The 11,329-nt window shown below is 31.4% G+C and overlaps 1 long non-coding RNA gene across 1 annotated transcript; it reads right to left on the bottom strand.

Moving 5' to 3' along the window:
• Positions 1 to 1,110: 1,110 nt before the first annotated feature.
• LOC121210994 (uncharacterized) lies at positions 1,111 to 2,283 on the bottom strand. Its single transcript, XR_005906324.1, has 2 exons — positions 2,207 to 2,283; positions 1,111 to 1,293 (listed from the first exon to the last, which is right to left on the bottom strand). It is a non-coding gene; the product is annotated as an uncharacterized lncRNA (long non-coding RNA).
• Between the last annotated feature and the right edge of the window lie 9,046 nt (positions 2,284 to 11,329).

Genomic DNA, 11,329 nt, shown 5'->3' on the forward strand with positions numbered 1-11,329 from the left:
AACTCTCGCTCATAATCCAGTACTGACATATTCCCCTGTTTCAACACTAAAAGATGTACAATTCCCCAATATACTTCTTCTAAAATTCTTTTTGAAACAAGTCCCAAGTTACCTGATCATCCGACAAATGTCTAACCATAGATTCCCACCAGAGATACACTTCTCCTTGTAACAGTGATACAGCACATATCAGACTCTCTCGGGGGGTGCAGTCTAATTGTTGCAAAACTCTTTTTGTTGTTTCTATCCAATTTTCAGCAACGGATGGATCAGCTCCTTTTAATCCCTGAAATTCCGTGGCACCATATTTTCGTAGCTCTTTAATCGGGGCCTGTCTGACAGTAGGTATAGATGTAGTAGTAGGTATAGCTCTCACTATATGCTGTAATGCATCAGCTATATCTCTTAACACTTGTGAGGTATTTCTTTCTCTCCCTACGTTAGGAGATTGATTATTTAACGGATTCACACTAGGTGTAACAGATTCAATTTCTTCTAATTCTCGACTTCCAATATACATTTTCTGTTCAACATTATCCATTCTTTCATCTGACATTTTATGTATAAAACAAAATCAAATAAATACATTAGCATCCAAAAATCCCGACTCAATTTCGACTCGACAGTGGCATGTACTTCTAAACTCACTTTCGAGCCCAATTTAGCCCGAGAATCGGCTAAACCTGATAGCTCTGATACCAATAATTGTAACACCCCCTAACCCCAAACCGTTATCGGAACGAGGTTATGAGGCATTACCGGACATATCAGACAACTTACGAATAATTTATAATTAATATAACTTTCATAGTATAATATAATAATTAAGTCCATATCTTGAACTCTCGAAGTTCAAACACGTATTAAAAGTAGAACGGGACTTATTCGAGTATTCCAATTTTTTTTATAAAAATTTCGGCAGCATTTCTACTTATTTTTACCTAAACCTCCTGCAAATTCAAACCAAAACAACCAACACCAATATTTCACATTCATATAACTAATATTTATATCATTAACATAATTTTAACTTAATAACTATCATAGCATCATTCAAAATTGATTATAAACTTCATTCATTTAACAACTTAATGTTCATGTATCAAAATATCATGTAACCATCTAAATCTTATAAATCATCCTTCACTACTCAAAGCAATATACATATTCAAGTGACTAAACAACACCTATGTACATGCCACCTTTACCCAAAAGAAAAATATACATCACCAAGTTTGTGTTGGAGTCGGGATTATTCTGGATGCTGAGCCAGGACACTTGATTTCTACTAACCTGTGCACGGAAACAACCGTACGCTGAGTATGGATATACTCAGTGGTATTACTATAAATCAAGACTATTTAACATTAATAAATTACAAACATCAACCATAAATTTTATAATTATTTAAACTACTTTTATATATAATTATTTTACTTCATAAATCTTAAATTCATAATTCATTTTTCTCATACTAACTCAATTCATAATTTAGTTCATGCATTCTTTCTCGTACTTTTCAATAGTGCTAAAACAAATAATCTCATTTTCAAAATTTCATTTCAATTATTTACCCTATTAACAAAGCTCGGACTATGACAGATACGCGGATTCCATCCAAACACACCAGAATATCCAACCCAAACACACCCGGAATATTATAAATCCTCCATAACTCACCGGTATAATATATCCTCCCAAACACACCAATAAGGCATTAAATGCCTATTCGGATAAACCGAAGTATATAATAACAGAAACATCTTCTCGGCCGAACTACAATCTCTTCATCACATCACAAATCCAATGGCATGCCATTTGTATCGAATCTAGTCCGACAAGTTAATAGGGTATTATTTTACTTTTTTTTTAATTTCAATTTCATTTACACAAAAATTTTCAATACTCATTCAATTCAAATATCTATTATCTTAACTCATATACAAATTAATTTTCACACAAGTGTATACCATCAACACCATACATTTGTCACAATTTATTTATTTTCAATCAATACACTTTTCAAATAATCACATATTCCATAATTCACTTATTCAATTCAATTTGATTCAATTTATATCACTTTCATTTTCACTCAATATTCATATCAATTTCACATACTTACCTCAAGTCTTATTTACCATACATAACAATTAAAATTTCAGCAATCAATAATCATTAAAATTTGAATTATAGTAATACACACCGTAATTCTCCCGTTTTAGTCCTCGATGACTTTCTCCTTTCCTTTCGATGCTGATGCTTCAGGTTCTTTGTTGGCTACGAAAATAATAGTAATTTACATTATTATTTACAGCATTAATTATAATAAATAATTAAATTTCTAAACAACTCTTACCTTATTCTCAATTTAATCCTAACTAAACTTAATTATTTTCTTAATCCAATTCACTCTCTTTTTCTATTCAAATTTTGTCTAAACTTATATTTAACTATAAAATTTCCAGCATATTTCCCTAATTTCGAAATTTCTTCAATTTAGTCCCTACAACATAAAACTTATAGCCTAGTTTACAATTTAATCCCTTAATCAATTCTAACTTAGAATTCATTCAATTAAATCCCTAATTCCATAATTTTTCCAACATGAACCCTACTTGGAAACATATGAACTCTTGAACTATCAACTTAATTTCATCAAAATCTTCTTTCAAAGCTCCTAAACCATCAAAATTAACTAAAAATGACTTAATTGACTTACCAAATTAACTCCAAGCTTCAAATCCTTAGTTTTCTCTTTTATTTTTCTTTCCCTTTTTCTTTCTCTTTTTCTCCCCTGCTTCCCGTTTTCAATTCTGTTTCTATTCCCTTTTGTTTCTTTATTTCTTTAATTCTTTTATACTTTATTATTTTATTAACATAATATAATATTAATATCATATATTAAAATATCTTTTACTTTAATATTAAGTAAATTGATAATTATATAACAAGTGTACATATTTATATTATTACAAATGTTATTATCTAATTTTCTTATTAAATAAAAATCTCATTATTTAATTAATACAATTAATAATTATAAAATATCTTTATACTTAAATTATAAGTAATTAAATATTTAAATTACAAATGTACCAATACAATTCTTACACATGTATATTTTATTACCATACAATTGTCTTCTATTTAATTTATTTATAATATATTATCAATTAAATAATCATAACAATTTAATATAAAACTATAATAATAATCATTATAATATATAAAACCTAAAAAATAAAATCTTTGATTTTATTTCACCAATATGCCACCTCATTTGTAGTCAATGGCTTAATTTCCATTTTAATCCTTTTTATTTTCTATTGCTTTATAATTAAACTTTTACCCTTTATTCAATTTAATCCTTTTTATTACTTACTCTAAATTAAGCTAAATTCACTTAATTAGATCCTAATTAGACACACCACTAGGCTCATAAATATTTTTAATAATTATTTTCGAACTTATTTCACTAAGACGGAGGCCCTATAACTCACTTTTCTGGTGCCCATGAATTTCAGGTCATTACACTTTGTCTTGAGTATCGAAGCAAATAACTCCTAGAAGATAGAGACATAGATGTGATTGTTTGGAGTGACAACACATCAGATAAAATCCAAATAAAATAAATCCTATATTCGTTCATAGTGTGAGTTACCTCAAACTTGAGTAAGTGACGAATTATGTGTGTATGACTCATATACTTTAATGTATTGAAAACTTGAGTTCAATTGGTAATAAAGTTGAAAGCTGGTACGTTGGGTATACAACTTTTATATGGCATGGTTTCACTTACGATAGTGGAATTCATAGTCCAATATAGGGTAAATGATTCTCTCAATGACATTACATGATAGATGGAAAAGTAACGTGGTCATGGGTCATTTGTCAAGAAAAAATGATTTAATTACTATTTATTAGTAATTGACTTTTTCATGAAGAAAGACGTAATGATTACCATAGATAAAATAGGATCATATTGGGAGAACAAATTTAACTCAAAGAGACTAAGAATATCCTATGAGGGTAACACATATATGACAAAGTCATTAGACGAACACTTGAAAAGTAGCTTTCATAATAGTATATAATAGGGAGAACTTAATCATGTTACTTTAGTGGAATAACTTCATGGTTAAATAATATTGTAATTAATAGATAAAGAGTCAAAAATTAATTTCAAATTATTTGAGCTCTAATTATATATGTCCAATAGTCCCTCTGTTAGCTTGGTACAACCTTGATGGTTTGCATTTGAATTGACGAGATGAATAAATGAAAACAATAAATTAGAGAAATAGGTCACATGTAACAGCCCAAATTTGGGCCTAGTCAAAATAGTGGTTTCTGGACCACGAATCTGACGTAGTAAAACTTGTTTTTATTACATTTTTAAGGTCTACAGTTTTATGGAATGATTTTGACGTTTGAGCACTCAATTTAGCAAAAAGAACTAAATTGTAAAAAGTGAAAAAGTTAAGTTCCACATGCTAGAGGTGTCTAGTTATTATGAAATTTTAAATTGAAGGTCCGTAGATGGTAATTAGACCATTTGTTAAGTTAGTGGACAAAAATGGACATGAGGTAAGAGAAATTTCATATTTTTAAGTTAGGGGCATTTTGGTCATTTGGCTAATAAATGAATTAAAAATCAAATTAAAAGCTAATTTTTGTCCATCTTCTTCCCATGGCTGAAATTCTCAAGGGGGACCATATCTAGGGTTTGTTCATCTTCCAAGCTCGATTGTAAGTCCGTTCTAACCCCGTTTTTAATGATTTTTATGTTTTTGAGATCCTTGTAACCTAATCTAGTTATTTCAAGGACTAATTTGAAAGAAAAATGAAGTCTAAAAATTTTAAACATGAATAATATTTGTGCATTTTTATGTCTAATGGTAGAAAATGTATGTTAGATGTAAGATAAATAACTTTTGCTAGGTGATTTTTGTTGAAAATGTCAAAAAGGACCTATTTGTAAAAAGCCACAAAATGGGTAGTAAAAGTGTGATTAAATGAAAAATTTGGGCTATTATGAGCACCATTACAATTCGGCTAGGCTTGAGTAATGAAGAAATTGAATCTATTTCAATTTACGAGCCTAGGACCAAAGTGTAAAAATGTCAGTCTAAGGGTAAAAATGTAATTTTGTCATAATATGATTTTTGAACTGAATTGAGTAATGTGAATAATAAATGAGTTAAATTTGCTATTATATATCAAAAGAAACGAGGTTCGGACCTAGATTGGGGGAAAAATAAAATGTTTGACGATTAGGTCTCATTTCTCCTATTTTTGTACCGAGGTAAGTTCTTATGTAAATAATGCATTGTTTTAACTATATTTTAAATACTTTACTATTGCATGAATTATGATTGACCATTGAGCGTGTTCGACAAAGTTTCGACAAGAGTGAAATCCCGGTTGAACCTTAGGAATAGATAGGATACAAATGTCATGACATTAGGGTTACTAAGACTACGTGTAAGACCATATCTGGGATATGGCATCGTATGGGATTTCGTGTAAGACTATATCTGGGATATGGCGTCGATATGAGATTTCGTGTAAAACCATAACTGGGCTATTGGCATCGATATGAGATTACATGTAAGACCATATATGGGATATGACATTGGTATGGTACCGTGTGTACGGGACTCCCGAGTATCCTTTAGTATTCCAAGTGGTTCAACGGGTAATTTAATAAGTATGTAAAGGATGAATTGTGTGTAAATCTAATTCGAAGTGACTTAGGTATGTACGAAAAACTCATACGTGATGAGCTTGTTATGTGATGAACCCTTAGTAAGATTATGATTGAGTAAGTTATGATTATAAGAGTTTATTGATATTCATGCTAATTATCATTATGTTAATTGTATGTTAAATGTGTGTTTATGATGCCTATTATTTGCATGGGAACTTACTAAGCTTTAAAGCTTACTCTCCTTTTCTTTTCCCTTGTTTTATAGTGTCACCAAGCTAGCTCAAGGATCGAAGGTTGTTGGAGATCCGCTCACACTATCAACTTATTATTTTGGGTACCAAAGAATTTAACATTTTGAGTTATGGCATGTATAGGGACTTGGTTATTTTGTTATGTGTCATAATTGAATTGGCCTAATGTGTTGGCCTATATTGGTTGATAATTCATTTTGTAAATGGCCATATGAAGTTGGCTAATATTAGTTTAGTATATATGCATATGATGAGGTTTTCATAGATGTGGAAGTTTGCATGATTGAAGTTAATAAGTATGTGATATTTGTATGTGGTAAATGGTAGCATGTGAATGATGTGTGGATGTCTTAATTTTGACTGAATTGGTTGATTGTAATTGCGTGGGTTGGTGTTATGTTTTGTTGTGTAGGTGTGTGCATAAAAGGGTGATAAAATGGCTTGGTAAATAGCCTTGTTTTTGTCTACACGAGTAGACACACGAGCGTATGTCTAGGCCGTGTGTGACATACGGCTTGCCCCATAGGTGTGTGTTCCGGCCGTGTGTCCCCTACACCTTAATTGTTGCAAAACAGAATGCTCAAAATTGAGCACATGGGCAGAGACACGGGTGTGTGTCTCAGCAGTGTGGATGACACGGCCTCAGGCACGGGCATGTGAAGTTTGCACCTATTTTATGAAAAATTATGAAAATTAAATCAACCACACGGCCTAGCACACGGGCGTGTGACTTGGTCGTGTGTCTTCAATTTGATCTTGGGTGACAAACAGAGAGTTACACAGGTTAGGAACACGGGTGTGTGTGACCACACGGGCGTGTCCTAAGCCACACGGGTGTGTGGCTCTTAAAATATGAAAAATTTTCTAAGTGTTGTGAAATTTTCCAAAGTTCTCAGTTTAGTCCCGTGTAACACCCCTAACTCATATCCAACGCCGGAATAGGGTTACGAGCATTACCAAAAACACACCTCATTCACATAAATTTGTGCAATCATAATCAAAATCCATTTATATCAATCACATTATCGCTTATAAGGTCCTATGATACCTTAAAACATGCTTAGAAGGGGACTAAACCGATAACATTCACAAACTTTGAGAAACTTAAAAAATTTTCAAGCATTTAGGGGTCACACGCCCGTGTGAACAGGTCGTGTGCCTCACACGGCCACCAAACACGCCCGTGTCACAGGTCGTGTGAAAATAGGGCATACATACTAACTTGTACCACACGGCCGAGGACATGCCCCTGTGCCATGGCCGTGGAAAAACTAGGGAGGTTACTGACTTGGCCACACGACCGGCCACAAGCCCATGTGCCAGCCCGTATGCCACACACGACCAATAGACACGCTCATGTGTCTAGGCCGTGCCAAACCTATAGGGTATACTGACTTAATTCGATAGGGTACCCCAGGGAACACACAGCCGTGCAGCATGACTGTGTGTCGCACATGGCTGAGACACACGTCCGTGTCTCTACCCGTGTGGACAAGAATAGGCCATTTGTAAAGTCAATTTGCCACCCTTCTTTCATGCACACGAAACAACCCATATGGTACCATTTCAATACATATTTTAGCAACCAAAACATGTTATTATTCACATATCATGCCATCTATCCACAACCATTTCAACTACTCAATTCCATATTCAAAAACATACCAAATCAATATACCAACATCATCAAAACTTACATATCTCTAAAATGAATTTTCTCACCTTTCTATCAACCAAATTATGCTTCTCAAACATACCAATTCATCATCTATAAATCATACCAAAATATACCACTTCTCAAGTATTAATATATCAACTAATAACTAACCAAATAAGCAACCACTTAGCCATACCAACAACTATGGCAAACATGCCAAAACACATGGTAACTTATAAACATCACATAAATCACTTGTCAACATATAAATCAAGCCAACTCAAATGGCCATACACATCACCATTTACAAGCCAAATCTCATGACTAATATCATGACTCAAAACATACCAAAATGACACTAGCCTATGCATGCCATATACCATATATACAAAGCTTCAAAAGTACCAACGAGATGATCAATAGTGTAATGAAATTTTCCCGACAATCCCCGAGTTCGAGCTAGCTTCGATAATCTATAAAACAGCGAAATAACACACAAAGTAAGCTTTAAAAGCTTTGTAAGCCATATACAAATAAATCATCACATAACATTTGGATATCAATTCAAATATGCTAAACATAGTTAATCACATTCAAATTCACAAACCTTTCTCATTGAACATATATTCAATATCTTAATCGAGTTCATCAGTTACTTTCCCTTTTCAATACTCGTATGAATTTCGTACGTACCTGAGTCACGTAGCTCATTCACCTATTCTTTCTCGACTTGACTTTGCCCGTTGAACCGATCGAAATCATTAAGGATACTCGAAAATCACATATAGCTCGTACAATGCCATATCCCAAATATGGTCTTACATATTATCACATATCGATGCCACTTTCCTGGACAGGGTCTTACACCAAATTGATTAACGATGCCAATGTCCCAGACATGGTCTTATATGTAATCACATCTCGATAACCTAATGTCATGACATCGTATCCTATACTATTCCTAAGGTTCATACGGGACTTTCGGATATCGTAACTCTGTCGATTCTTACTCGTAATTGTTCATTCAACATTTATAACATTTCAATGATAAGTATACACATATAATTTAGTTTAAATGCATTCATTTGTATATGAACTTACCTCGTATTCGAAATAAACGGACGAGGTCGACTATTCGATAACTTTTGATTTCCCCCGATCTAAATCGATTTATTCGTTCTTGATCTATATACATTCAAAATTAACTATTTTATTCATCAACACAATCAATTTAGTCCACAAACACATATTTGGGCATTTTTGCACTTTAGCCCCTAAAGTTTCACATTTATTCAATTTAGTCTCTATTTTATAAATACACAAAATTCACAAAATTCAATATGGCCCATGCTTAGTCGAATTCTCTATAGCTTCATGATAGCCCATATTTTCATTTATTTCACACTTTTAAGCACAACATTTCACATTTTCTCAATTTAATCCCTAATTGACATTTTTGTCAAAAAATCACTTAACAAAACTTTAAAATCTATCATCAAACCTTCATATTTCATCATCAAACATCCAAAAACACATGAATTCATCAAAGGAAACTTTCAAAAATGATCAACACTTTCAAAAATTGAGTCATGGGCTAGCTAGTACTCAAAGCAATGATCACAAAGATATAAAAATCATCAAAAAACCAAGCTAAAACCGTGCCTCAATCAACCTAGAGAAGTGCCGAAATTCAAAAGCTTCAAACCTATCTTCCTTTTCTAATTTTCAGTTGCCAAAGATGATAATTAAACATGATTTTGACTTTTGCTTTTACTTATTATATGTTAATTTACTAAATTACACATTTAACCTTAGTTATATAACATGAAAACTAATTAATACATGTACATAATGGTCCACTCAAGCTATTAATGGTCTAATTACAACATAAGGACCTCCCATTTAATAAACCATAGCAATTTGGCACTTTTAACTTATAGCATGCTACTTTTGCGTTTTAGCGATTAAGTCTTTTTTCTCAAATTGAGTTATTATACGGTAAAATTAAATCACAAAATTTTTACACATATATATTCACATGCTGTAAACACTAAAAATAATATTAAAATAATTTTACAACCTCGGATTTGTGGTTTTGAAATCATTGTTCTGATTTAGTTAAAATCAGGCTATTACATCCCGAACTACTTCCAATGCATGTCTTGGACCTCGTAGGTACGTTTTAGGGACGATATGAATGTATATAAAAAGTTTTAAATTGGATGAAAATTTACGCCTCGGTTTTGTATGATTGCTTGTGTAAAAGTCCAGTAATGCCTCGTACCCTATTCCGGTGTTGGATACGGGTAAAGGGTGTTACATTATAGTAAATGAGTTTTCTCGCTATGAGTAAGAAATACCTTAGAGATTAAATTAATTTCTTTAAATTGTTATTTAATTAATTGTAATTAAATAATTGAAGTTTGAAGTAGAAATTAAATTAATAAGTCATCGCAGTTTTATTGAGCTAGATAATTAAAGTTTTTAACTCATAGATTCTAATACAGTAAAGTTGTCATAACTTTAACGAAATTAAAATTGAGTTAAGAAAAGAATTTAATTAAGTAAATTTATTAAATTTATTTTAATTAAATAAATAATATTTTGGGAAATAAAAATAATTTTTCAGTTGGTTAAATTATATAAGTTGGCTGAAAGCTCAAATAACATATATAATTTTATCAAATGCACAAGATAGACCCATAAGCTTATTTAGTAGTATGATGAGCAGCAACCCTAGTTTCCAAAATAAGAGTGCCACAAACTAAGGTTGGTGCCACCCATAGCCTATACCAATAAGGTATAGGTGTACTTTCTATTAAAAGAGTATTTTGCTTCACCTTATTTAAGTAAGCCTCTTGTATTTCTCTATATACATAGAAATCATTGGCTAGGATGAAAAACACCATACACCATACTAAGTGTCCACACTCAATCAAAATTCAATGAGATTTATTTTCTAAATAAATTCTACTTTTGATAGAGTTTTGGTTTTTTATTTCTAGCCCTTGAGAGTTATTGATATTCCCACTAAGTATAAATAAAATTTTCGTTGTGATAATTGGTTTTTGAGTCAGTGCCCACATTCTAAGCCAATCATGATTCGAGAATAGTAAAAAAGATTGTGTTGGTCAAAAACTAAAAAACGACTTATATTGTCTATTCTAAAATATAGGTACTAATATATAACAATTCACTTATTCGAGGTCAACTTTAAAGAAGCAAATGGTAAGAAGAGAACAATATATTTTTCTAAGTATAATATGATTATAGATGCTTTTAATTCGTTTAAAATTTTACTGGCTTAATGGTGCAAAAAGCCTTCAATTTTTTTCAAAAAAAGTAATTAAGTCCTTTTTTTTTCACTCATTTGGGTACTTGAACTTTCAAAATACATAAAAGAGGCCCTCAAGCCTTTTTAACAAAAGCAATTAAGCCTCTACTTTTTTTTTACACTCAATTAGTATTTGAATTTTCAAAATGCATCAAAAAGACCCTCAAACTTTAAAAAAAACAATAAAGCCCCTGCTTCTATTAAAAATTAGAAATATAAAAAAAATTATAAAATTTTATAAAGTCGTAAGAAAATTATACAAATGTAAAGAAATATAAATTTCGTAAATATTTTTTATAAAAATTATCATACAAAAAGAAGCATTTTATAATATTTCTATAACTTTTATTGAATTTTTTTATCATTTTTTGCCA

Source organism: Gossypium hirsutum, chromosome A12 (assembly GCF_007990345.1).
Source record: "Gossypium hirsutum isolate 1008001.06 chromosome A12, Gossypium_hirsutum_v2.1, whole genome shotgun sequence".
Taxonomy (NCBI): domain Eukaryota; kingdom Viridiplantae; phylum Streptophyta; class Magnoliopsida; order Malvales; family Malvaceae; genus Gossypium; species Gossypium hirsutum.